This window comes from Lissotriton vulgaris, chromosome 6 (assembly GCF_964263255.1).
Source record: "Lissotriton vulgaris chromosome 6, aLisVul1.2, whole genome shotgun sequence".
NCBI lineage: Eukaryota > Metazoa > Chordata > Amphibia > Caudata > Salamandridae > Lissotriton > Lissotriton vulgaris.
In genome coordinates this window covers 508,469,676-508,497,643 of record NC_141694.1, presented here as the reverse complement: position 1 = coordinate 508,497,643, position 27,968 = coordinate 508,469,676, and positions in this window count along the sequence as shown.

Here is a 27,968-nt window from a genome sequence, read left to right as displayed (position 1 = left end):
CAGTGTCCCAGCTACAGCGCCAACATTCAGATGTGAAGGGCTATTCGTGGTGTAGCGGTCAAACTCACAGTTTAACCCACTTCATTCTTTACAGGTTCCGCCCCTGCTGATTACTCGCAGTCGCCATCTTGGTAGCAGCATTCAGCCTTCACGTCACCACTCCAGGCGGTTCGTTTTCTCTCGGCCTAGTGCTTAATTGTCCATATGAAAGCGCCCCAGCTACAGCACCGGAATACCGATTTAAGGACAATGCGTGCTGGAACAGACAAACTCACAGTATATCCCACGCTGTGCTGTGTAGGTTCCACCGCTAATGACACACGGTGCTACTCTGGAATTTGCGCGCACTTGCCTGCTTGAAGGATAAGTCGTATTGCAGCTTAGTGTCGTAAATATTTAATTTACCGTCTTAATTTCTATGCAGGTAAGTACTTAATCAATAATAACTCAATCGGAAAGAAAGAAACAGAGTCCGTGGTGTTAGAGTTCTTAGGGGTTTTATTCCTTAAAAAGGAATCGTTCCGGAACTGGATATCAGGTTCCTGGCACCACAAAGGGTCCAGGAAGGGATAGAGCAATATTTTATTGACAATACATAGCTTATATACTTAATTTACACCATAGAAACCAATATAGGAGGCGTAACAGCTGAGAGAAGACAAGATAACAGCATCCACGTGTTACTAGTACGTAAGCAGAAGGCGTGGACTAGGCGTGAACTAGAGGTGTGTGCTAGAAACGTCACAGGTAGGTGTCACATGGGGGTGGCACTAAACAGAAATGTTGCAATGTCAGCAGAAATCGGAGGCTTGGATGCGCGCGCAGCTGCATGACGTGTGATTGACGTGAAACTGGAGGGTGCAGGGGGCTTGACATTTACACTGACGGAAAGAGACAGAAGTCTGGCATGTCAGATCAGCTTGTACTTCTATCATATCTGATATCTGATGTTTGGGAACCATATTATCTGAACGGAAAAGTTCTCTGGGGCAGAAGCTATTCTATACTGACTGTGAGTGCGTGTATAAGCGCCTTAGTGTCTGCATGAGAAGCGTGGGGGCATGGGCCTTCCATGGGAGCATGGTAACAGAAGCTATGAATTACTTGCACGGAGACAGGCCGGCCCTTTGGCTCTGCAGCTGGGGGATGTTTACTTAAACTAGTAGGCAGGAATGTATTTTCGAGGAGCGGAACAGATAATCTGAAGGTTGTAGTCAGTCTTGGCAGGCAGCAGGCTGAGCTAAGCGCAGTGGGCCGCGCTGGAAGTAAGTCAGAGTTCACGGGTACAGGGACAGCCTGGGCTGAGGCTTTCAGAGTCAGAAGCCAGAAAAAGGCTCGATGGCAGGAATTCGGGGCCTACTTTGCCAGAGCTGAAAAACGTGTAAAGTACACTACAAAAAGACGTTGGCATAGCATACTTAGGAACGGACTATTCAACCCATTCAGGGTGGGTCTGAAAGAGGACATGTTAACGTTGGACGCAAATGTATTTGCGTCTTCATAGCTGGCACAGGAGGGAAGTTACATGCACTTTAAGCTGGTACATGGAGACGGTGGGGTACACGCTAGGGAACACAACCTGACCATAAAATTTATATTTCCTCATTCCCTCCTTGTTCCCTACGGACCCTTCATGATATATCGATCCTCATGAATCGATCAGTTTGTTCTTGTAACATCATTTGCTCTTCTTTCTTTCTTTCACGTCTTGAAAGGAAACTGGAATGTTCAATGCATGAAGTGGCGCACAGTCCACAAATCGCTGGCCCACTCTGCAAGCACAGGCAGCAACTGAATACTAGGACTAGGCCAATGCCTAGGAAGGATAGGATCTTCCATCCCCAAGCGGTTAACGTTGTCCAGAACCAACCGGACCAAGTCCAGGTGCCTGGATTCTGATGTATCAGATTAGCAATTTTATGAAGACGTGTAATAGCTTTGTATACAGATGGCGCGTTTTCTGGAATGAAAACACAGCAACTTGACCCGATGACCTTACAGGCTCCACCTCTATCTGCCAAGATGACATCAATAACAAGACGATTCTGAAGGACAACAACCCGCATGGCGGACTGCTCTTCGGTTAGGTTACCTAGGGCGGAGGCAGTTTCATTCACTACTGCTTCAAGTGTTCTAGTTAATCTGTGTATTAGTTTACTATTTTGGACAGGGCCTAAAAAGAAAAAGAATCCTTTATTAAAATCGGTGTATTGTTCCCATGCCGTTTCTGTGTAGTCGACAAGCGGGAGATCTCTTCTGAGTCTATTCTTTACTAGATTTGTATTTCTGTGATAATCAGGAGGAGCTAGAAAAACAGGTGGCAGAAGGAATGCAATATAACAGGTACCATCCCAGTCTGGAGGTAAGCGTATGTATGCGGTATGACCACAAACAAAATAGGAATGACGGATAGCTTTAAAGGACGATTTGCCATGATCACTGAATTCGACCACAGTAGTACATTTACTATGACCTAAGTGTACTGAACCTTTCTTCCTGACACATAATTCACCAGTAACTGGTAATACTGACATAGCGGGCAGAACTGGTGCAGCTTCGGATTCAACAGTAAGAATCATAAGGTTAATTGTGTAGTTACTTAATCCATATACTTCCTTTTCTAGATCAGTTCCTATTCTAGTGGGGAGTCCCTCCTTATCAGGGTAACAGACGTCGAGCAGGACTAAGTTCAAGTTTCCCCAAACCCAGCTCCCTTCGAAAACAGCAATATCAGGATCTAAGGAATTAATTATTTTAAACCATGCACCACAGGAGCCATTGTGAGTGAACGGGTACGGAAAGAGGGGCAGAGCTCCCTTGTAATTCTGGTAGGGAGGGAGTCGGCCACATATCCAACAATTTGTAGCATTATTAGTCTGATGGGAATGATGTAGCATACTAATGAATGTGTTGTTGCGCAGCGCAAGTCTGTAAGAAAGTTCATGTGGAGGTAACTCGCTAAAAGAGTGTTCAGCAGAAACATTGTAAGCAGATTGTTCACGCTTGAAAATAGGGCAATAGATAGGAAGGAGTATACCTGCAACAATAATCAGAAGACTTAGAAAAAACATTATTAACAATGTCACTATACAGTGACTACGTAGTGATTTGCAGTATGTACGTTTCTTGAATTGTCTCTCTCTCTCTCTATCTCGATCTAGGGGATACATGTCAGAAACTATTTAACCGATTCACCTAGGGGAGGACTTAAACAATTAAACTGTCTGACTTGCTAGATCGGAGCTTTAATCGATACTCTTCTTGGGGAGTATTCTCTCGTTCAGAAACTTTAAAGTCACTAGGCTCGATACAGTCTTTGGAAGGGGTGGACGAGCCTGGGTCTGGTTTCAGTTCATTGCATAGTTTAACATGGCTCGTGTGGATCCACCCCTTTCTGCCCTCCACTTTCACTACTGTCCTCGTAGTAAGAAGGACGGTCTTCGGCGCTTTCCAGCGGGGCTCCAGCGGACTTTTCCTGTCAAAGTTCCTTATTAACACCAGGTCGCCAGGACGGACATCATGCGGCTTTACATCAGTGTTGTCAGGGAAGGCTGCGGCAACCTGTGAACGACATGATTGGAGTGCAGACATCAAGGAGGCAAGGTAATCTGTCAACATATTGCAATCAACATCAGTAATTTTCTTAGGAATGGGCGTCCCCCACATATTCGGTGGTCTACCAAAGACCACTTCGTACGGGGATAGTCCTGATCTCGAGTGGGCAACCATTCTCATATAGAACAGTGCCACTGGCAGGGCGACTATCCAGTCGACCCCTTTCTCTTGACATATTTTACCAAGGCGGGTCTTTAATGTCTGATTATGCCTCTCTACAAGGCCTGCGGCTTCGGGATGTCGGACACAATGGAATTTCCATTGATATCCTAGCAGCAAGGAAACTTGCTTCATTAATTCGGATGAGAATGGCTGACCGTTATCTGAGTACACGACACGAGGCATGCCGTACCGTGGGAAGAATTCACGAACCAGCTGCCTGGCAGTGGTCGGAGTAGTGTAATCTGGGACTGGATATGCTTCGGTCCAACGGGAAAGTGCACAAACAATTACGAGGACATATTTGAATCCTCGACAACGGTCCATCTGGATATAATCCATCTGGAGGACTTCAAAAGGGTGATCGGGAGGATGAAATCTACCTTGCTCTACAGGGACGCTTTTACCTGGATTGAACTGACAACAGATCATGCAAGTACGCACTTTCTGTTTTGCTGCTGCTCGTAAGTGTTTATTGCTCCAAAGATTTTGTAAACTGTCTAACATCGCTTTCTCTCCTAGATGTGCTGGACTATGTGCTGTATTGATCATGACTTGAACCATAGAATCAGGGAGAAACCATGTAGATTTTCCCTTCGTCATCCAACCTTGATCTGTCTGGATCCCTCCTAGTTCAATCCATTTCTTTATTTCATCTGGGGTAGCATGCGTCTGAATATCTATTACATCTAGGGTGGGATCCCTGACTGTCATACAATTTGTCGGTCCTATTGTCTTTGTCATGTCAGTTGTCTGAGTGTGAGTCAATGCTGTATGTTTTGCTGGCTGGTCTGCCAGGTCGTTACCCTGGGAAACAGAATCTGTAACTTTAGTATGTGCTTTACACTTCATGACGGATATGCCTGAAGGCAGATGTATTGCTTCTAACAGTGCTTGAATGAGGGGACCGTGTTGGATCTTGGCACCATGAGAGGTCAGAAAACCTCGTTCTTGCCATAACATTCCGAAGTCGTGTACAACTCCGAACGCATAACGGGAATCAGTGTATATGTTGACATTTCTGTTCTTGGCTAGTATACAGGCTCGGGTCAGAGCAATAAGCTCTGCCGCTTGAGCAGACAGTGTGTCAATACGATGTGTTTCTTTTACTTCGGTTTCAGTGGTCACTGCATACGCGGCCACTAATTCTCCTGTACTTGTTCGCATACATGAACCATCCACATAAAGTGTCAGGTCTGGATTTGTCAGTGGAACATCTGTTAAGTCTCGTCGGGGCTTTGTTACTGCATTAATGATTTCTATACAATCATGCGGGGCTGGATCTGTCCTAATTTAAGGTAACAGTGTTGCGGGGTTCAGAATGCTGCAGCGTCTGATTTCTATGTGCGGCTGGAATAGCGTTAATTCGTAACCTGTCAGTCGTGCTATAGTCAAGTGCTGAGTCTGGGTTCTGTTTAAAAGAACCTCTACAGAATGTGGAACTTGTACTGTTAACTGATGGCCTAAAACAATTGAATCGCTCTGTCTGATTGCTAATGCTGTTGCTGCTACTGATTTTAAGCACGCAGGGAGTGCCTGGGCTACTGAATCCAATGTACTTGAAAAATAAGCGCAAGGCTTATGTGATCCTGCTTGGTCTTGAGTGAGGACAGACAATGCTGTGCCATCACGTTCTGTAACAAAAAGTGTAAACGGTTTACTGTAACATGGTGTCGCTAAAACTGGTGCTCGACATAATGCTTTCTTTAATTCCTCAAAGGCTTGTGTGTGTTCCTGAGTCCAAGGGAGGACAGTCGAAATCGCTGCCTCCTGTGTCGTTAACTGGATGAGTGGTTTAGCTAAAAATGCATATTGAGGAATCCATTGTCTGCAGTACGAGGTGAGGCCTATAAAGGCCCGCACTTCCTTTTGTGTCTGGGGTTGTGGCATATTTACAATTAACTGAATGCGATCGGGAGTGAGCTGTCTCCCCACTTTGGACAGCAAGTGACCCAAGTACACAACTTGCTGAACACAGAATTGTAGCTTCGAAGGAGACACCTTGTGTCCCTTGTCGGCCAGAAAATGTAAAACTGTCAGTGATGCTTGTTCACATTCGGGCTCACTTCGTGCGGTGATCAGCAGATCATCGACGTATTGCAGTAAAGCGGTGTTAACTGGCATTTGAATGCAATCTAGTTGTCTTTTCAGTGCTTGACTATAGATGCTGGGGCTTTCTGTGAATCCTTGAGGTGCGCGGGAAAATTTGAAACTTCGTCCATTTAAACTGAATCCGAAGAGATATTGGCTCTCTGGATCAATAGGTACACTAAAGAAAGCGTTCTTGAGGTCAATTACAGTGAAGAACGTTGCTTCAGAATCAATAGCAGTCAATAGGGAAGAGATATCAGGGACCACAGGGTACTGTGGTACAATGCATTTATTCAGCTCGCAGATCAATCACCAGCCGATATACTGGCGGTGCATTGGGGTCAGTACGTTTAAGAATTGGAATGATGGGTGAATTACAGATATTGGAGTCGGTCTCTACGACCACTCCTTGGGCAATGAGCTCTTCAATGATTTCCAGTAAAGCCACTACAGCATCGGGTGGTAACTTGTATTGTCTGATTCGTGGTAATACAACTCCTGTCTTGAGTGTAACACGGTATGGTGTGATATGCATACAACCTACATCAGTTGGGCCTTTTGCCCACAAGTGATCTGGTAAATTTTTCAATCTGACATCAAACTCTCGTAATACATAATGACCCTTGAAATCCCGCAGAAAGAGTCTAACTCCCTCCGGGGAACAGCATATTATAGCTCCTAGAGCCTTCAATGTTTTTATTCCTAACAGATTTTCTGGACATGATTTCGTAAGTAACAAGTCTGTAACTCGTGATAATGGACCCACAGCCAGGGGGACTGGTTCTGATACTTCATTTACAATGGGCTGTCCTGAAAAACCAAGGGAAACATTCTGTGAGCCTGAGAGGGGTGCCCCTGGGACTTCGTCATGGCTTATTGTGGTGCGGCTTGCCCCTGTGTCAATTAAAAACTTTCTGTCTTTTCCCAATACTTGACTGTGTACATAAGGACCTTCTTGAGCTACAGGAATTTCAATAAGAGGCAAACCCAACTCCCTCTCTAGGCTGTTTCATGCATATCGTTGGTAATCGGGGTAAGCAGCTTGGGCATACTGGTACATCTGTTGGGAAACTTGTTGAGTCGCGGCAATGGGCTGTGGCTGTGATACCGCTACTGTCTGTGCTGTATGAGATGAAGCATGCATAGGCTGCGTGTTCTGCATGGGCTGTACGTTCTGTGAGGTCTGTTGCTGGGCCTGATCTTGTCTTGGTGGATGCGGTCTCTCTTTAGTTTTACCTGTTGATATGTTATGTTTCAGAACTGGACATTCATGTACGTAGTGACCTGGCTGCTTGCAATAGTTGCATGTCCCTTTAACGGGAGCTGCGGCGTGACCTGTCTGGGTCGTACCCTTTCTGTGGCCGTCGGTAGGTACCGACTGGGCTACTAGCATTTTCATTGATCCTGTTCTTCTCTAATTCTGTTCTGATGGTATTGTAACATTTGTAACATCTGTGATGGCGTATTTGCTTGCCATGTACTCTCAACCTTGTATACACGGTTTTTAACTGCTAACAGGGAATTCTCAACTAACTTTGATACAAAAAGATGCGGGTACGACTCGCTACTTGGTTTAAGACCACTATTAATAATAAAACATTTCTCGAATCTTGAATAGAAGTCACTAGTATCTTCGTCGGGTTTCTGTTTACATGCTGAGATTGCATCCAAGTCTTCTTTTCTAGTTGTCAATAATCTTGGCAGAACCTGTACTATCAAACCTGGTAATGCTTTAGTTTTCTCCCCAAGGCCTACCCCTGGGACACGTTTGTTCTCTTCGTCTTCTATTTCTGCCCATACAATCTTTTTCTCTCCCACCTCCCATTCTTTTTCCTTTAGTTTCTCGTAGATGCCCGTGGGCAGCAGTACCTTTAACATTTTCATGATATCTTCATATGTGTAATCCCCCATTAGTAACATGTCTTTAAGCTCTCTATGAAAACCTGCAGGATCTTTATTATGGCACGGGACTAGTTTCTTCATTTCTAACAGTTCTAACTTGGTCAGAGGCGTGTGTACATACACACGTTTCAAGTTATGATCCTCACCCATAACTGGGTGCACTTCTCGTAAAGGGTTCTGACTTTCAATGCCATTCAGACGTTCCATATGATACATTTTTCTTTCTGGGGGCGGAGCGGGAACATATTCGGAGCTTATAAAAGTGTTGTATCTATGTCTTTGTTCTAGAATTATTTGTATTAACTTGGTACTTAGACCTCTCCATCTATCCATGAGTAATGCTTCTAATGTTTCGTGTAAGGGACCTGGATCAGAATGTTGGTTTCTGTATTTCGTGAGGAGGTGCTGAATCATGTATACACCTGCTAATTTCTGCTCGTCTGGGGAAAGGTTCAGGAATGTCTGCGCTACGGTGTCATCATTGTATGTATCCGCATTGTCAGTCCATAATATGGCTGACCGGGCTAGTTCTTGTTCATCCATAGAATTGAGTACATGGTACCCCATTCGTTCTCGGAGCCTTTTATCAGTCTCCTGGAACTGATGTTCAGGAGAATTCGGGTTTGTTAAGGCAGAGAGAAAAACTCTCTTGCTTTCTGGACGAATGCATTTCCTAAGGTAAGTTCCCTTACCTACATACGCTATAGTATCTGTAGTCTTTTCTGGTTCTTCAGGTTCTTCTTCCCCCTCGGAGGAAGCCTTTTCTTTCTCTTCTTTGTGTATGTCTATCACTGCTTTTCTAATTTTCTTGTACATACTGGATATGCAAGTCCCCTTGTCGTGTTTTCCTTCAGATATATTTTGACCCCACTTGTTGAGTGCATCTAATTCACCCTGATCTGTCTCAGGCCTGTCTCGTTCTCTTATTAGGCAATTTATAAAAAAACGTAGTATCTGTCCTTGAACGTCAACTTTCTGATGCTCCATGGCATCCTTAATACTGTCAGGGTCTTTCCCAGTCTGAACAAACTGATATATTCTGTCTAGGCGCTCCTTCATTCCTGCAAATAACAGCAGGAAATCAGTAGCAGATCGTAACCGTAGTGATGCCATCATCATTCTATCGTCTTTGCCGGGTACTGGATCATATCTGCAAACTGTAAGTTGTCCTTTGAGTATGTCGAGACGGGGTGACTTGAACGTGAAAGGACTCTGCAAGTCCCCGAGCTGTAACCTGCCCGTTAATGGCGGGGTCTGAAGACCCCCGGTCGCACCTCCTGAGGCGGAAGCTTGGACATTATCTCTCTGTGGAGTCTGTATCTGAACTTGAATTTGTCTTTTAGTAGGGTCAGATAGACGTGGTTTCGGTAAATCAACTTTAGGTGTGGGAAGTGGTGGAGGTGGTGGAACAGGGGGAATCTGTTGTGGTACTGGCGGAATATGATCTTGGGGCGGGTTACCACCCCCGTCCCTGTCGTTAGGCAGGGCGCGGACAGGCAGATTGGTGTAAGCGGGTGCTACATCCTCTAGATAGGAATTCAGGAATATGTCTTTAGTGGTCCTGTGAGTTACTTTAGTTGGAACCAATGGTGGCGGCAGATTTTTCGGTATTTCTGAAATGGCCTCAGGCGAACCCTCGGCCGCAAGATACATACCGTTTACAAGATTGTTTCGTGCACGGTCTACTTGCTCTGATTTTACTCGGATCCCTTCAGTAACTAATTCGTTTTCTTGGGCTTTATCTGATTCTTTGAGTCTGTCTTCTCTACGTAGTTCTTTTTCAGCACGCTTATGTGATTCCTTACGCCAAAACTCTATGGCGTCTTTCTGAGATTGTCTGGCTTTCTTTTTCCATAGTGCTTCCTCTACCTTCATGATGCACTCGGCATCCCATGTTCCGGTAACAGGCCATCTGTGTCTTTCGTCTAGATGTTTAGTATAATCGGCCCATAAATCTAGATATAATATGCCATGCTTATGGTACATAAAATTTCCAGGAGTGTCCCTAGGGGGGATAGGAATTTCTTCCTCTAGTATCCCTTTCCTAGTTCCTATCTGCTTTAACTTGTTGAAAAACGGCATCTTGTTTACTCAGTACTGAATGCTCAATCCTTGCTACTTAATACTGGATACAGCTGGTTATACAAGAACACAATAATGCACATTAAAAACAGTCACACTCATGCCACGACATTAATCACATAAAAAGACATTCGAGACATATAAGACTACCCCCTATACCGGATGTACTGCTAAACAGCACAGATACACTGCTAAAACAGTGCAAAAACTTGAAAACTTGAAATAACAGATGTACTGCTAAACAGTACAGATACACTGTCTAAAAACAGTGCAGACCGGACTTGTGTACCCAAACCCGTCTAGATACGTCCCAGCAATGGTACTCACCGGGAAGCACGGAAACAGAAGGCCTCGGAAAACTCGACTGGACTCGACTCGACACGTGGATACTTCGGAAAACTTCGGAAAAACTGGTGGGCCTCTTGACACCTCGGACCTTGCTCCTTTCGGCTAGGCTCTGGTCGGGATCCTCCGCACTCCTCACCGCCTCGTCTGGGTGTTGATCGCAGTCTTCGTCACCTCCGTGGGCCAGAGGGAGATACAGGAAATCCTGCCGGTACGCGTAGTTTCCTTCTAACTGATGGCAGGGGACAGAGCTTGCAACGCACCAACCGGCGCGTGAGGTGGGGGAGGGGTCCCTATTCGGGCGCCAAAATGTCGTAAATATTTAATTTACCGTCTTGATTTCTATGCAGGTAAGTACTTAATCAATAATAACTCAATCGGAAAGAAAGAAACAGAGTCCGTGGTGTTAGAGTTCTTAGGGGTTTTATTCCTTAAAAAGGAATCGTTCCGGAACTGGATATCAGGTTCCTGGCACCACAAAGGGTCCAGGAAGGGATAGAGCAATATTTTATTGACAATACATAGCCTATATACTTAATTTACACCATAGAAACCAATATAGGAGGCGTAACAGCTGAGAGAAGACAAGATAACAGCATCCACGTGTTACTAGTACGTAATCAGAAGGCGTGGACTAGGCGTGAACTAGAGGTGTGTGCTAGAAACGTCACAGGTAGGTGTCACATGGGGGTGGCACTAAACAGAAATGTTGCAATGTCAGCAGAAATCGGAGGCTTGGATGCGCGCGCAGCTGCATGACGTGTGATTGACGTGAAACTGGAGGGTGCAGGGGGCTTGACATTTACACTGACGGAAAGAGACAGAAGTCTGGCATGTCAGATCAGCTTGTACTTCTATCATATCTGATATCTGATGTTTGGGAACCATATTATCTGAACGGAAAAGTTCTCTGGGGCAGAAGCTATTCTATACTGACTGTGAGTGCGTGTATAAGCGCCTGAGTGTCTGCATGAGAAGCGTGGGGGCATGGGCCTTCCATGGGAGCATGGTAACAGAAGCTATGAATTACTTGCACGGAGACAGGCCGGCCCTTTGGCTCTGCAGCTGGGGGATGTTTACTTAAACTAGTAGGCAGGAATGTATTTTCGAGGAGCGGAACAGATAATCTGAAGGTTGTAGTCAGTCTTGGCAGGCAGCAGGCTGAGCTAAGCGCAGTGGGCCGCGCTGGAAGTAAGTCAGAGTTCACGGGTACAGAGACAGCCTTGGCTGAGGCTTTCAGAGTCAGAAGCCAGAAAAAGGCTCGATGGCAGGAATTCGGGGCCTACTTTGCCAGAGCTGAAAAACGTGTAAAGTACACTACAAAAAGACGTTGGCATAGCATACTTAGGAACGGACTATTCAACCCATTCAGGGTGGGTCTGAAAGAGGACATGTTAACGTTGGACGCAAATGTATTTGCGTCTTCATAGCTGGCACAGGAGGGAAGTTACATGCACTTTAAGCTGGTACATGGAGACGGTGGGGTACACGCTAGGGAACACAACCTGACCATAAAATTTATATTTCCTCATTAGTTCAATTGCCCACACAGCTTACTTTCGCGGAGCACCGGTGGACCATTCACCACCCATATCCGCTATTTTATGACCTTCGCTGCTATAATTGTGCTCATACAGATCAGGTGCTTCTTCAGGGTAGAAGTGTCCCAGTCCTCGGCAGCAGCAGATGACACTAGCTGGATTACAGTGAAATATTTGACCGGCCAGCCAGTTTGCAGCATGCAATAGTTTACTAATTCCGCCACTGTACAGCTCTCACAGTCGCCCTCTTAGGCGCACCGATCAGACTCCCTGCCGTTGTTCCACACGATCAGTTTTCACGCTGCCAAGCGCTCAGTTGGTAAATTGAAAGTCCCCCAGCTACAGCGCAGGCCTTCTGATGTAAGGGGCCATGTCTGTTTAAAAGATCAATCCCTCGGTTGATAGCGCGCCATACTTTATAGTATTCCGCCGCTACTGAGCCCTCGCAGTCGCCATCTTGGGAGCGCCGATCCGGCTCCCCGCAGCCGCTCCTCTCAAGCAGTTTACTCGCCGCCAAGCACTGATGTATGTAATATAAAAGTTCCCCAGAAGTCGCACAGACATTCCGATGCAAGAGGTTACATCTCTTATGCAGATTAATTCCCCATACGCGTGGTTGTTGGCAGATTTACTCCCGGCGGAGCAGCCTCGAGGAGCAAACAAATTGATTTTTACACTGTATATTTTAAACAGTTTTTTTAATCTAAAAAATAAGGGTCTTTTTTATGGCATTTTGGCGTAGGGCAATGCAGCAAGGCTGCCCTACGCCAAAGTGAAAGGATAGGAATGCATCATATTTAAGCAATGCAGTGCAATCCTGTCCTTTCTGCCTGCACTGGTGCAGTTTCTGCAGCGTGATACACGCAGGATTGTTTTTGTGGAGGAAGGGGCAACTTCCTACACAAAAAAATCCTACCAGGCGTTTTCCACTTTTTATGTATGTTTACATCACTGTGTAAATCTGGGGAAGCATCAAATTCCATGGATGTTGCATGGGAAAACCCACTGTAACACCCATGGAACGCAGGGTGGCTTTGTTATTGCTTCATAAATCCTTATGAGAGCTCTGCGTTACACATGTACCACTTCATGTGTTGAAAAGTTGACACACCGCTCTCATAAATAGTCCCCTAAAATCTCAAAGAAAAATAGGTACTCATTGCAATGTTATCAATAGGATCATGGATGGAGTAGATTGATTTTGTGAAATTCATTCACTTTTCTACAAAATTTTCTTTAGGAATGAATGTAAAAGTTTATTAGATTAAATCATTTATGAAATCGCATTCTTTGGTGTGCAGTTGTAAAACACGATCTTTTATGAGCGATCCATGATGAAAAATGTGCTGAGAACAAAATAATATATTGTCAGATTGCTTGATTTGCTACATTGTTCCCTTGAGGCGGTTAGCATGCTTTCTTTTCATCGGAGAAAGAAATGTATGACATATTGTTTGTTGCTTTAAGGCAAGTGGTTTCTTGATATTTATATTTGACGTGCTTCTCAGGACCATGATATACAATGCATGGTTGAAAAATAAATACAAAATGAACAATTAAAATTGTGGAATTGCGTTTCTAAAATAAGTTAAATGTTGCTTATGTATTTCAAGGTAACACTTTTTTTTACAAGACATTAAAATATGGGTCACATTTTCATGTCTTATGTTCTCTCCACCTGTGAACTTTGACGGTGTTGTCCTTCCCAAACGGAATACACATGAAATGGTTCTCTAAAGTGGAAAAACTGAAAATATAATAGAGAAACGAGCATATGTGTGATACGGTAGGCGTTGGCAATGGGTATGTGTTATTTTTCATTTGATCAACAAGAAAAAAAGAGTAAACTTGTAGTTTAAACTTGGGCATCATCTTTATTTTCTGCCGGAAAGTATATGCACATTTAGTTTTTTTTGTAATCCCACAGAAAAGCTGCACAATGTAAACCTTTATTCGTTTTCTGGGACTTTTAAAAAAATGTATTTATAAGTTCAAAGTTAAAACCATTACGACAATAAGAAATAACTGCATCTTCATAAATAGTACAATCAAAGTGGAATCCATTTGGGGCAACATTTAGTTATACATAAACACTCGTATTACAATTCATACATAGCACTGAAGACAATGATAACATGCTGACAGACTTCATGTTAGAAGTGCAAATCTAGTAAAGCAAAAACAGTTGACATCAGAAATAGAGTCATAATCACACTATTTAGCCAAATAGGAGTTTTGGTGCTCTTAGGATAAGGGCAGTGCCTATGTGAACAAGTACTCCTGAAAGGGCCACCAGATGACAGTGATTCTGCTAGAATGCGGGAGAATTGACTAGTATACTGTTAGCTCCTCTTGATTTTTCGGGACCTTTCCTCCGAGTGCAGGATCTTTGTCAGAAAACAATGTTGCAAGCTGTAAATTGCCTAATCTGGACACACCACGGTAATGTTTAAACTTCTGAAAATATTGCACCAAATTTACAGAATATTCCAGATGTAAGGGCTGTGGATCAGATAGATGCATGAAGCCTTTTTGCATCCACAAAAGGTCAGATTCGCAGAATTGGGCCATTGGTGAAGGCAAATATGCTTTTGACATGTATGAAACACAAATGCAATCTGGTTACACATACCAAATCACAATTTGGTTTGCAGACAAATTCCAATTTGGTATTTGGAAAGGCATGTTTGGGACATCCCTTCCAAATTCCGAATTGTAATAGCATGTATTATAGCTTTATAGCCCGCTATAGGGGGCAATCCCGTCTATTAAAGGCCCACTCCAGCGGTCAAGGGAGCAGGACTTTAATGCCAGTATAGCCCATCTACGGAGGGCTATAAGACTATTAGAACATGCTGCCTCTAGAGGGCAGAATGTTGTAACAAATAAAACAAAGGCCTCACGGAGCCCGAGGGGATTGAAATCCCCTTGGATCCAGTGAGGCCTATATTCACAACACCAGCAGTGAACTGCAACATTGAAATATTGGAGTTCCAGGCTTCTACTTGCCATTAGAATCCTGAAGCACTCCATTGTTTTCAATGGAGCTCACAACTTTCCAATGTTCTAATAATGTTTAGCAACTAAAATCTGGAGATAAATCATTAATTATTTTTCAATTACAAACATGTAGTGGTAACCCATTCACAAGTGAGAAGTGGTCCCAAAGTTATTACTTTTCCTTTATGAATGTTGACAAAAATGGTTTTAGGAGTAGGCAATGATCTATACTCTTAGGAAAATGTTACTTAAACTTTCTATTTAAGAAAAATGGGTTCCTTAAAAAAAAAAAGTATTTGAAAGCCATATCAGACATGGAGGTTTGCTGACCTCAGCAGACCACCATCCCTGGGATAGCTGTGATTCATAGTGGGTTGGATTTTGCTACCTACTTGATTACTACTGACGTGGTATGTCGAATCGCGACCCGCTCAGATTGATATTTTGCAAGCTGACCTATTTGTACATAGGTCAATTCCCAAAATGGCACATTGGATGCAAATATACTGGTCACAAATTTTGACCAGTTTTTTGCTATCAGTGCTTTGTACATTGGGCCCTATGTGTAGTATGCAATGTTGTGTTGAGTATTTTTGTGCAGTTGGTTAGATCACATACTAGTGTGGGTTTTAGGCTGTTTACCTGAATTTTCTGTTCAAAGTACAGGCGACAAAAAACGTATTTTTATACCTGCAGTCTGTCCAATGCATACATTAGCTCAGCGATTTAGCATATGCACTATCGTGGGAGTATTTTTTGCATTAATTGGGCATTCATTGTTTTGATGTATGCTGGTCAGCACATTGGTGCAACCCAGAAGAGTGCTCCTATCTACAAATATGCTCCTAAGTGCTTTTTCCCACTATTTCTAAGTCACAGTTCTGCACATGGTTTATTGATTGGCTTATGGATGACACAAACTAAACCCTAGAAAGAGAATATTTGTGCTCCTGTTGCAGCTGGAGCACTCAAAAGACAATTCTGTCTGCACGCAAATACCATCTGTGCTGCAAAAGATGTTTTATGTGACACATCTTTTTAGCTCTTTAGGGGCTAGATATAGGTAATTTAATTTTACCACTTCTTAAATACCGAATTTTACCGATTCGGTATTTAAGAAGTGGTAAAATAGAGGGGGGGTGTAGGTATTACAGAATCGGTAAATACCGAATCGTTAAGATTCGGTATTTACCGATTCTGTAAATACTGATTCGGTAATGCCCATTGATTCCTATGGGCAGGGGGTGTCATTTTGACACCCTCTAGCACCCCACATACAGGTATGTGTGCCATGTGGCACACAGACATGCCCTAAGGGCATGTCTGTCTGTCACATGGCATAGGTGTGCATGCACACATGTGCATGCACACCTGGATTCAGTATTTTACCACCCAATTGGATTGGGTGGTAAAATACCGAATCTGTAAGGCCTTTGGGACTCAGAAGAGTCTCACTTACATCTGGAAGTTACTGAATCGGTAAAAATACCGATTCGGTATTTTACCGATTCGGTAAATTTACCGAATCGGTAAAATTGGACCCCTACATCCAAAAACCCCATTTACCGGTCGGTAACAGTCAAAATCGGCTGTTACCGGACGGTAAATGGCCACCTACATCGGGCCCTAGGTTTCTAGAGTTATCAATCTCCCTAGCCGCCACTTTTAAATGTGCCTGTTACAAACACCTTTGTGATGGGATAGCTACTTTTTGCCACAGTTAGGTGGATACCATCAGTAAAAAACTAGGGATCAAATTTGGAAAGTTGTCACACAACCCAGAGCATCAACCACAGATATGGTGCTTGTTAGACCTGTCTGCATCTGGGGGTGTTCTAACCATCATTATTTATTTTTGTCCCCCTTAGCCTCCCAGTGTTTCTATTTTTATTTTTATGTCCACCAGGATTTTTCAGTGCTGTCAGGGGGCTAGGTGTTCCTTGACTATGACGCCATTTTCCCTTCATACTCTGTGAGGCCTAGTTAAGCTCCTGGAAAATCCAGGGACACTCTTGAACCTAAAATGGTGTCCACCAACTGCCATAACGGACATCCCAGGAGGACAGACCCATAGGCTAACATGAGGAAGGTTCCAGAAACATCTAGTGGCTTCCAGAGGTCTCAGGCCACTCTATAAAAGGCCAGTGACCAGCAGCCATTTTGTGCAGTCTCAGGAGTGACCAGTGAGGAGAGAGGCGACTTGTGGAGGAGGTTTGCGCACCAGTGGTGACCAGATCGACCTGTGGGCCGGCTGTCGCGTTATTGGGAAGTGCCCCCTTTCAGGCTGACAAACCCCACTGTCACGGCGTTGATAAATTGTGACCAGAGACATTGTGACCAGATCTTAAATCACCGGGTCGTGTTGTGAGGAGTCCCTCGCAAACTGCTATAAAGCGACCCTCGTGTGTCCTGCACAACTGCCCTGAAGGCTGTGGGCAGATCAGGTGGACGTCGATCTAGAGCTGTTTTGACTGGCTGAGGAGTGAGGACAGTCACATTCACAACACTCGAGACCGGCTCTCACACTGTGGTGAAAGACGGTGAAATCGGCTGAGGCTCCTACCTGTGTGAGGCGCCGACACCAAGCCTGACCCAGACGCGAGGGAAGTGCCCAGCTGTCCCGTGTGTTGTCGGAAGGAGTCGTCGCTGGAGGAGAGGCGGAGTCCGGAGCCGGGAGGAAGCCGGCGGCGTCAGAGGAGGCGCGCCTAAAGCCAACCCAGCTGGTCGGAAGAGGCGGAGCTTGAGTCTGAGGAAGCGCCGTCGGACTCGTCAGCGGAGCAGCGGAAGCGCTGTCGGACTCGCCGGTGTAACAGAGACGAACCGAACCTCTTCACGCTTTTTCTTCCCCGCCTGACGTCAACTCCTGCGGAGCCCTCACCCACGGCGCCGGAGACAAGTGTCAGACCGAGCGACTCCAGCCGGGTGACTCGCAGTAAATAAAGTAAGCGGGGGAAAAGCGAGGGGAAGCGGGAGGCGGCAGTGCCGGCTGGCAGAGATCACTGAAGCGGCAATACTAGGAAGAGTATTTGAAACTGATGATCCGCCAGGAATAAGAACTCGAGGAACTTGGCTAATAACCCTCCCAGCCTAATAGTAACCGCTATCACCAAGATAATCACGGGGGGGGGAGGAGTGAGAAGGGAAACGAAGCGCTAGGTTCATGTGCCTGGCATAGGAGTGTTGTAAGTTGGGCTTCAGGGTGCCAGGAGCGGACAGGGCTCATCTTCAAAACCCTTCCAGACAGTTATTCACTTGGAGGCAGTTCTTCTACAAGAAAGGTGTAGCCATAGAATAGACAAAGGGAAGCACTATTAATTTGCCTTGTCTTCTTTTAGCCATCTAGCTGGTTGCATGATCTGTGAGGAACGCTGCTGGGGGTAGAAACCTGTTGTACTGTTCTGGAAGCTGAGAGCAGAGGGGTAATGTACATGCCAGGTTTATGTAAAGTAGCGCATTGAACCTGTAAAGTGAATTTTCCCTTCTGTAATAACTAATCGAAGAAGCATTCAGTGAAACTGATAGTAATTTACCTCAAATGAAATGTACCTGTGATTTAGCCTTGCTGAAGTGAGAAAAGTATTGAAGACTGTGGAACTTATATGAACTTATGCTGAACTAATTGTAAACTGATTTTGCCTAAGAAAAGAACAAAGAGAATTTTTATAAAAGGTACTGGTATTTTTCTAAACTGGTGTAGCGTCTTTTATTTTTAGTGGTCAATCATTGGGTTACTGTGAGTGGGTCCTGTAAGCACTTAACCAACGCCTTGGAGTTTAGCTGTTCCCCCTACTGTGCCAGGCTACCCTATGTAGTCTAGGATACCCTAGGTCTAACATAATTGGTGTTTCAGCGGTGGGATTACGTATTTGTGCTTACACTCACTTAATAGTAACGCAGTGCTTACCACGGGCCTACACCTGGAGTTTTCTCCCTGCGGCCCTCCTAATCTGAATTTTGTTTTTTCTAAATGTATTTCTGATGGTGGGAGGAGGTTGACCCCAGGTCACTTTTTGGTTTTCTCCTGTGTGGAAAGTTTATTCTCTAGTGAAAATGGAGTTAAACTTGGAAGAGCTGGAAAACTATACCGTGACCCAACTTAAGGAATGGTGTCAGCAGCAGGGGGTATTCTTTAAGAAAGGTGCCAGGAAAGGCGAGCTGCTGACAAGCATACGGGCATGGGTGGAGGCTCATTCCAGGGAGGAACCAGACCCAGAGGGGAGTGACAGGGACACTGTCATTGAGACCGCAACGCTGTACCAAGCGGGAGGGGGGAATCTACTGACAGGTCCCAGGACACCTTCCAGGGTGGGCAGCAGTGTCTCAGAGAGGGGTTTGACCGACGCCGAGCTAGAAGATAGGAGGGAGGAGAGAAGAATGAGGTTGGAACTAGCCAGGATGGATATGGAAAGGGAGGACAAGAGGTTAGCCCATGAGCGAACCATTAAAGAAATGGACCTACAAGCTCTAAACCTAAGGTCTTCCAATTCCGATAATGGTGGCAGCGAAACCAAGGTGAACACCAGAGAACCCAGACCCTATTTACCCAAAGATGTCATGGCTAGCTACGCACCAAGTGATGGTATTGCAAAATGGCTAGCCGCCTATGAGGTCTCATTGAGGGCCCATGGGATCTTGGAAGCCCACTGGGGGGGGTGGGTTGTGTAAATACATGCCACCTGCTGGCAGGGATACCTTGTTGGCCCTGGAGCAGCGTGAGCAAACCCACTACCCTGCTATGAAGGTGGCGCTGATAAGGAAATTTGGGCTAACCCCTGAGAAGTATAGGCAGAAGTTCCGGGGTAGCCACAAACTAGGCACGCAGAATTGGGTGGACTTTTTGGATTACGCCAGGAAGGCTTTGGAGGGTTGGGTGAAAGGCAGCGAGGTAGGGGACTATGAAGGTTTATATGACCTCATACTCAAGGAACACCTACTCGAGAAATGTTTTCCCGAGCTGCGACAGCATCTGGTGGACAGCAAGCTGACCAGCCCCAGGAAGCTTGCTGAGGAGGCGGACATCTGGGCTAGTACCCGGGTGTCATCAAAGGAGACTGGAGGGGATTCCCAGAAGTCTGGAAAGGGCGCCCCCCAGAAGAAAGAGGGCGGAGATAATAAGAGGGAGTTCTCAAAAGGTCCACAAAATACTTCACAAGGAAGTGGCAGAGGATTCATCCCTAAGGGTAACCCCCCTCGCAACCCTAATCCTGGCCAAAGCCAGCAGCCAAGGGTTGTTCATTGTTTGGAGTGTGGTGGTGTGGGACACTATAAAGGAGACGTGAGATGCCCAAAAAGACCACCCCTCCCACTAGAGGAAAAGCTCCGGGAATAACTAGTGTAGTGCTTGGGGAGGAGATGCCTTTGGGTAACGGAGGGGAGCGGGCGGGTGTCACTTTAGTGTCCCTGGGTGATAAAGAGATGGTACCAAAGACCCAACTGCCCTCTAATACTACCAAGTATGAGCAGTGGGTCACCATCAACGGCCGTAGAGGGGAGGCTCTGAGAGACACAGGAGCCAGTATGACTATGGTAAGGAGTCAACTGGTGTCTCCAGAGCAGGTCATCCCAGATGTACTCCATCCCGCCGTGATGGCTGACGGCAGATTGGGCCACTATCCTGTGGCCGAGGTTCCCTTTGAGTGGGGAGGGGTTGCAGGCCCACTTCGAGTTGCCGTAAGCCCTGCCGTGCCTGTTGACTTCCTGTTAGGAAATGATATGGAGCACAATGCTTGGAGGGGGGTGGAGTACCAGACTCATTCTGAGATGTTGGGACCCCCTGACTGGGCCTGTGTCAGCACAAGGTCCGCGACTACCCGGAGGGGGAGTTCACTTACACTGGAGCCTGGAACAATGGCCCAGCCGGCTGCCAGAGAAGAGAAGGACAGGAGGCCGGAGGACCCTGCCTCGGCATCTCCACCTCGTGAGACAGACAGGCCACCTGCAGAGGTGGGTTGGGAGTCCACAGGGGAGAATGTTGCTTCCTTGGAGAACCTACCCATCCCTACTGAATGGCATGTGGAGGGAGGTCCTTCCCAGGAAGAGTTCTGCAAAGCTCAGAAGGAGTGTCCTACTCTTGAGGTGCTGCGGCAACAGGCCAAAGCTCAGGCAGCAGGGAACATTGTAGGGAGCTACCAGATTTACTGGGAGGATGGACTCCTCTACAGTGAGCCCAAGGCACCCGGACATGGTTCATCCAGGGCCTTGGTGGTCCCACATTGCTTTAGAGCCTTTCTTTTGGAACTGGCTCATGAGATACCATTGGCAGGACACCTAGGACAGGACAAGACCTTTGCCCGGCTTGTCCCCCACTTTTACTGGCCTCGGATGAGAGTGGCGTCTGATACATATTGTCGGACGTGCGTGTCTTGCCCAGCCAGTGGGGAAACAGGGGTGAAGCTAAAAGCTCCCCTGGAACCACTACCTGTCGTTAGCACCCCCTTTTAAAGGGTGGGCATCGACATTGTAGGGCCATTGGATCCACCAACTTCAGCTGGTCACCGGTTCATCCTGGTTTTAGTGGATCATGCCACACGGTACCCAGAGGCAATACCTCTGAGGACCATCACTGCACCCGCAGTGGCAAGGGCCCTGATGGGGATCTTCACCCGAGTGGGTTTCCCCAAGGAGGTTGTGTCCGACAGGGGGACTAACTTCCTTTCAGCATATATGCGGGCTATGTGGAAGGAGTGCGGTGTCACCTATCGGTTCACCACCCCTTACCACCCACAAACCAATGGTCTTGTGGAAAGGTTTAATAAAACCTTGAAAGGTATGATAAGAAGTCTGCCTGAGAGCCTGCGGAGGAAATGGGACGTCCTCCTACCCTGGCTCTTGTTTTCCTACAGGGAAGTGCCACAGAAGGGAGTGGGCTTCAGCCCCTTCGAACTTTTGTACGGGCACCCTGTACGGGGTCCTCTCAGCCTAGTGAAGGATGGATGGGAAAAGAATCCCAGGAAGCTTCCCCAGGACGTGGTGAGCTACATGCTGGCCTTCCGGAGCCAAATGGCCAAGTTGTGGAAGCAAGCTTCTGACAACTTGGAAGCCAGCCAAGCAGTTATGAAGGAGTGGTATGACCACAATGCTCACCCAGTGGAACTGGAGCCTGGACAAAAAGTGTGGGTGATGGAACCTGGAGAGCTAAATGCCCTCCAGGATCGTTGGACAGGCCCCTTTGAGGTATTGGAGAAAAAGGGTAAAGCCACTTACTTGGTGGATCTTAAGACCTCGAGACAGCCCCACCGGGTGCTGCATGCCAATCGCCTCAAGCCACACCATGAGAGGCCCGAGGTTGTCTTAATGATGGTGACCGATGGAGCAGAGGAAGAGAAAAGCGAACCTCTCCCTGATCTTCTCTCGTCTCAAGAAAAGGATGGGTCGGTGGAGGGAGTGATTCTCTCACCATCCCTGACTCCTGAACAGCAGAGAGATTGCCGCCAGATCCTGGAGCAATTTTCTTCTCTGTTCTCCCTTGTCCCGGGTAGGACCCACCTGTGTACCCATGACGTGGACACAGGAGACAGCCCACCTGTGAAGTCTAAGATCTACCGGCTGTCGGACAAGGTGAAGGCCAGCATCAAAAGTGAAGTCGCTAAGATGCTGGAGCTAGGAGTGATTAAACCTTCTAGTAGCCCTTGGTCTAGTCCGGTGGTTTTGGTACCGAAAGCTGCCCCACCGGGCACCACACCTGAATTGAGATTCTGTGGGGACTACTGAGGACTAAATTCAGTAACCAAGACAGATGCTCATCCCATCCCAAGGGCGGATGAACTTATCGACCGGCTGGGAGCTGCCCAATACTTGAGTACCTTTGACCTAACTTCAGGGTACTGGCAGATTTCCCTTACTGAGGGGGCGAAGGAAAGGTCAGCCTTCTCTACACCTCAGGGACACTACCAGTTCTGTGTGATGCCCTTCGGGCTCAAGAACGCCCCTGCCACTTTTCAGCGGCTGGTGAACAAGGTCCTTTCTGGTATGGAAGCTTTTTCTGCTGCTTACCTGGACGACATTGCTGTCTTCAGTAGCAGCTGGGAGGACCATTTGCAACATCTGCAAGCTGTTTTTCATGCCCTGCAACAGGCTGGCTTGACAATCAAGGCCAGCAAGTGTCAGATCGGACAGGGGTCGGTGGTGTACCTAGGCCACTTGGTGGGCAGAGGGTCGGTGCAGCCCCTCCAGGCAAAGATTGAGGCTATCATAGCCTGGGAGCCCCCCAAGACTCAAACTGAGGTCCGAGCCTTCTTGGGCCTCACTGGATACTACCGTCGCTTCGTGAAGGGGTATGGCACCATTGTGGCACCCCTCACTGAACTTACCTCTAAGAAACAACCCCGACGGGTAGTCTGGACGGAGGCTTGCCAGCGATCCTTCATGACCTTGAAGCAAGCATTGTGTACTGCTCCAATACTTAAGGCCCCTGATTTTGCTAGAGAATTCATTGTCCAAACAGATGCGTCAGAACATGGCATTGGGGCAGTGTTATCGCAACTAAATGATGAGGGCTTGTATCAACCCGTGGTTTTCCTGTCTAGGAGACTACTCCCCAGGGAACGGAGGTGGAGTACCATTGAGCGAGAAGCCTTTGCGGTGGTTTGGGCTCTGAAGAAGCTGCGGCCATACTTGTTTGGCTCGCACTTCCTGGTTCAGACTGACCACCGGCCCCTTCGTTGGCTGATGCAAATGAAGGGGGAGAATTCCAAGTTGTTAAGGTGGTCCATCTCCCTACAGGGAATGGACTTTCGGGTGGAACATCGGCCTGGAATGGACCATGCCAACGCAGACGGTCTATCTAGGTATTTCCGCCTTAGTGATGAGAACTCCCAAGGGATTGGGTAGCTCTCCCCACTTTCAGCTGGGGGGGACGCGTGTTAGACCTGTCTGCATCTGGGGGTGTTCTAACCATCATTATTTATTTTTGTCCCCCTTAGCCTCCCAGTGTTTCTATTTTTATTTTTATGTCCACCAGGATTTTTCAGTGCTGTCAGGGGGCTAGGTGTTCCTTGACTATGACGCCATTTTCCCTTCATACTCTGTGAGGCCTAGTTAAGCTCCTGGAAAATCTAGGGACACTCTTGAACCTAAAATGGTGTCCACCAACTGCCATAACGGACATCCCAGGAGGACAGACCCATCGGCTAACATGAGGAAGGTTCCAGAAACATCTAGTGGCTTCCAGAGGTCTCAGGCCACTCTATAAAAGGCCAGTGACCAGCAGCCATTTTGTGCAGTCTCAGGAGTGACCAGTGAGGAGAGAGGCGACTTGTGGAGGAGGATTGCGCACCAGTGGTGACCAGATCGACCTGTGGGCCGGCTGTCGCGTTATTGGGAAGTGCCCCCTTTCAGGCTGACCAAACCCCACTGTCACGGCGTTGATAAATTGTGACCAGAGACATTGTGACCAGATCTTAAATCACTGGGTCGTGTTGTGAGGAGTCCCTCGCAAACTGCTATAAAGCGACCCTCGTGTGTCCTGCACAACTGCCCTGAAGGCTGTGGGCAGATCAGGTGGACGTCGATCTAGAGCTGTGTTGACTGGCTGAGGAGTGAGGACAGTCACATTCACAACACTCGAGACCGGCTCTCACACTGTGGTGAAAGGCGGTGAAATCGGCTGAGGCTCCTACCTGTGTGAGGCGCCGACACCAAGCCTGACCCAGACGCGAGGGAAGTGCCCAGCTGTCCCGTGTGTTGTCGGAAGGAGTCGTCGCTGGAGGAGAGGCGGAGTCCGGAGCCGGGAGGAAGCCGGCGGCGTCAGAGGAGGCGCGCCTAAAGCCAACCCAGCTGGTCGGAAGAGGCGGAGCTCGAGTCTGAGGAAGCGCCGTCGGACTCGTCAGCGGAGCAGCGGAAGCGCCGTCGGACTCGCCGGTGTAACAGCGACGAACCGAACCTCTTCACGCTTTTTCTTCCCCGCCTGACGTCAACTCCTGCGGAGCCCTCACCCACGGCGCCGGAGACAAGTGTCAGACCGAGCGACTCCAGCCGGGTGACTCGCAGTAAATAAAGTAAGCGGGGGAAAAGCGAGGGGAAGCGGGAGGCGGCAGTGCCGGCTGGCAGAGATCACTGAAGCGGCAGTACTAGGAAGAGTATTTGAAACTGATGATCCGCCAGGAATAAGAACTCGAGGAACTTGGCTAATAACCCTCCCAGCCTAATAGTAACCGCTATCAACAAGATAATCACGGGGGGGGAGGAGTGAGAAGGGAAACGAAGCGCAAGGTTCATGTGCCTGGCATAGGAGTGTTGTAAGTTGGGCCTCAGGGTGCCAGAAGCGGACAGGGCTCATCTTCAAAACCCTTCCAGACTGTTATTCACTTGGAGGCAGTTCTTCTACAAGAAAGGTGTAGCCATAAAATCGACAAAGGGAAGCACTATTAATTTGCCTTGTCTTCTTTTAGCCATCTAGCTGGTTGCATGATCTGTGAGGAACGCTGCGGGGGGTAGAAACCTGTTGAGCTGTTCTGGAAGCTGAGAGCAGAGGGGTAATGTACATGCCAGGTTTATGTAAAGTAGCGCATTGAACCTGTAAAGTGAATTTTCCCTTCTGTAATAACTAATCGAAGAAGCATTCTGTGAAACTGATAGTAATTTACCTCAAATGAAATGTACCTGTGATTTAGCCTTGCTGAAGTGAGAAAAGTATTGAAGACTGTGGAACTTATATGAACTTATGCTGAACTAATTGTAAACTGATTTTGCCTAAGAAAAGAACAAAGAGAATTTTTATAAAAGGTACTGGTATTTTTCTAAACTGGTGTAGCGTCTTTTATTTTTAGTGGTCAATCATTGGGTTACTGTGAGTGGGTCCTGTAAGCACTTAACCAACGCCTTGGAGTTTAGCTGTTCCCCCTACTGTGCCAGGCTACCCTATGTAGTCTAGGATACCCTAGGTCTAACAGTGCTGTGTCTGTCTTCCTGTGCGCTGGAGCAAGTTTGTCTACCTTATCATAATGCACTCAAATTTACATCAGAGTGCCAGTGTTTGTGTGATATCAAGCATAGGTTTTGTACAGGACAGGAACATTTTCAGTACAAAAAGTATACTTTGACATAACTTAATGTTTTTTCCAATTATGTATGAGTGCCATAGAGTGCAAAATACATGCAAAGTTGGAAAGGTTTTTTAGAAAAGAGAATCTATCTCAAACATTACACCTGCCACAAGGGTCAAATTCTTGTCTACCTTTTTTTAGTAGGTAGAACTTTGTGTAAAAATCAATCAGACTTTGCAAGAGAACACCTATATTCCACTCTGGAAGGCCCCCATCACACAAAGGAGCACAAAATAATACACAGCGTTATCTACTTTGCATTACTTCAAGGTTATTCTCAAATGCAGCATTTGAGCTTCAAAGTAAATCTGAAGACAACACTTTGCATCAATGTGCACAACATGTGTGATGTGATCCTGGTGCAAAGTGTAAGTCAATTTGCCCGTGAATGTTGACTCTTTAACCCCTACCATGGTATTACAGAGGATCATGTAGGGGGATTCAATTCCAAATTATGCACACCAAATATGATCTGGTGCACCTCACAATCCATGGTTCAGATATTTTTTTATAAATAAGGTGATCTTGTTTCCATGCTGTCAACCATCTTATCAACTGTTCTCTTCTTACCAGGGTAGTACTGGCCAATGAAGAATTTAACTTGTCCAATCCTTTGCTGGCAAATATGATCTTGACAAGACATAACCTTCAACATTTCTACAAATTACTTTGATCCACTTCCTATGAAACTCACTAAGGGCACAGCCATTTCACAACAACAGGATTACAGAAAACACATGGAATACTCTACCACTTTTAGGCTGATCTCAGCCCAGGATGTAACACTGAAAGCATTGTGTTCTCTGTGGTAGAACACCTCATTCAATACTATTGACCATCCTGTGCTCCATCAATGCTTGCATCAAGTCAACAATGAAGCTTCAGCCTTACCAAATTGCATTAAACTGTATTATCTCTGTTTTGGACCAATATTCCCATTGTTTTACCCTTGTTGCTTCAGAGTGATTGTTTTATAAGATCCCATTATGCTTACCACTAATGTTTGGCTATTATCTCGGACCACTTGCTTTTATTTGGTTGGATCAAGGAGTTAAATATTGTATGTGAGCTAATCAGATAATGTTAAACCCCACAAAATCTGTTAGTCCTCTCAACTGTAAACCATATTATGACCAATCTGCATGAACCAGAGTCTTGTCTCTACCACATCTATTAAAAAGAAAATAATTTCCATCTATTATGAGTTTACTTCCTATCCTTCTCAGAATAGGTCACTGTTAGAACTGGGGGTCTCTATTTGGCAATGGTATACACCTTTATCCAAATAGGGACCCTTGCTTCTAAGTCTGGATAAGGGGATTACACTCCTAGATAACCCCTGCTCACCTCCTTGTTAGCCTGGCATGAGCAAACATGCTTATCTCAGAGGCAGTGAGTTAAGCATTTGTGAGTATACACAGAAATACAGTGAAAACACTACAGAAGGACACAACACAGGTTTTATAAAAGTAAGTATTCTTTATATAGACTTAGCACTAGACCACAAACGTCAACAATCTACAATACTGTTCTTAAGATTGACTTAAAAGATGGTAGAAGTTGCTTAGTTCAAGTTGATAATAAATGTGACACAGTTCTCACAAAAGTACCTGGATGCGTAACGCAAAACAAATAAAACGCTCGTAGAGGGAGATGCGTCGGTTCCGTGCTCAGGGGGAGATGATGCGTCGTGCCTCAATGCTTGCACAGAGTAGGGGATGCGTTGTGATCCTTACCGGTGCGGGAGTGATGCCTAGGTTCTCGGTCTGTGGCCTGGTTACAATGTGCAAGATGGCGCCTCGATGCAATGCGACAATCCTGGTGCGATTCGAGAAAATGGCGCCCTTGATGCGATGCTGTGATGACCATACATTCACGCCCTGGCAGCCTTGCGACAACTCTGTACCTTAGAGTCGCAGCAGGCTGTGCGACACGCTTTTCCGGTGATGCGAGGGTGACCCTCTCGATGGCGTCACGCTTCTCCGATGATGCAACAGCAGACAGCTTCGACTAAGACACGCTTCCTGGGAGATGCGGCGGCGGCACGCTTCTCCGGCGATACGACGACTACAACTGCGGCGCCGTCACGCTTTTTCTCATTGCATCGCGCTTCCAGCTCCCAGCGACATGCCGGCTACTGCAGATAGAATTCCCAACAAGGAAATTCGGAGGGGAGCTGGTGGAGAAGTCT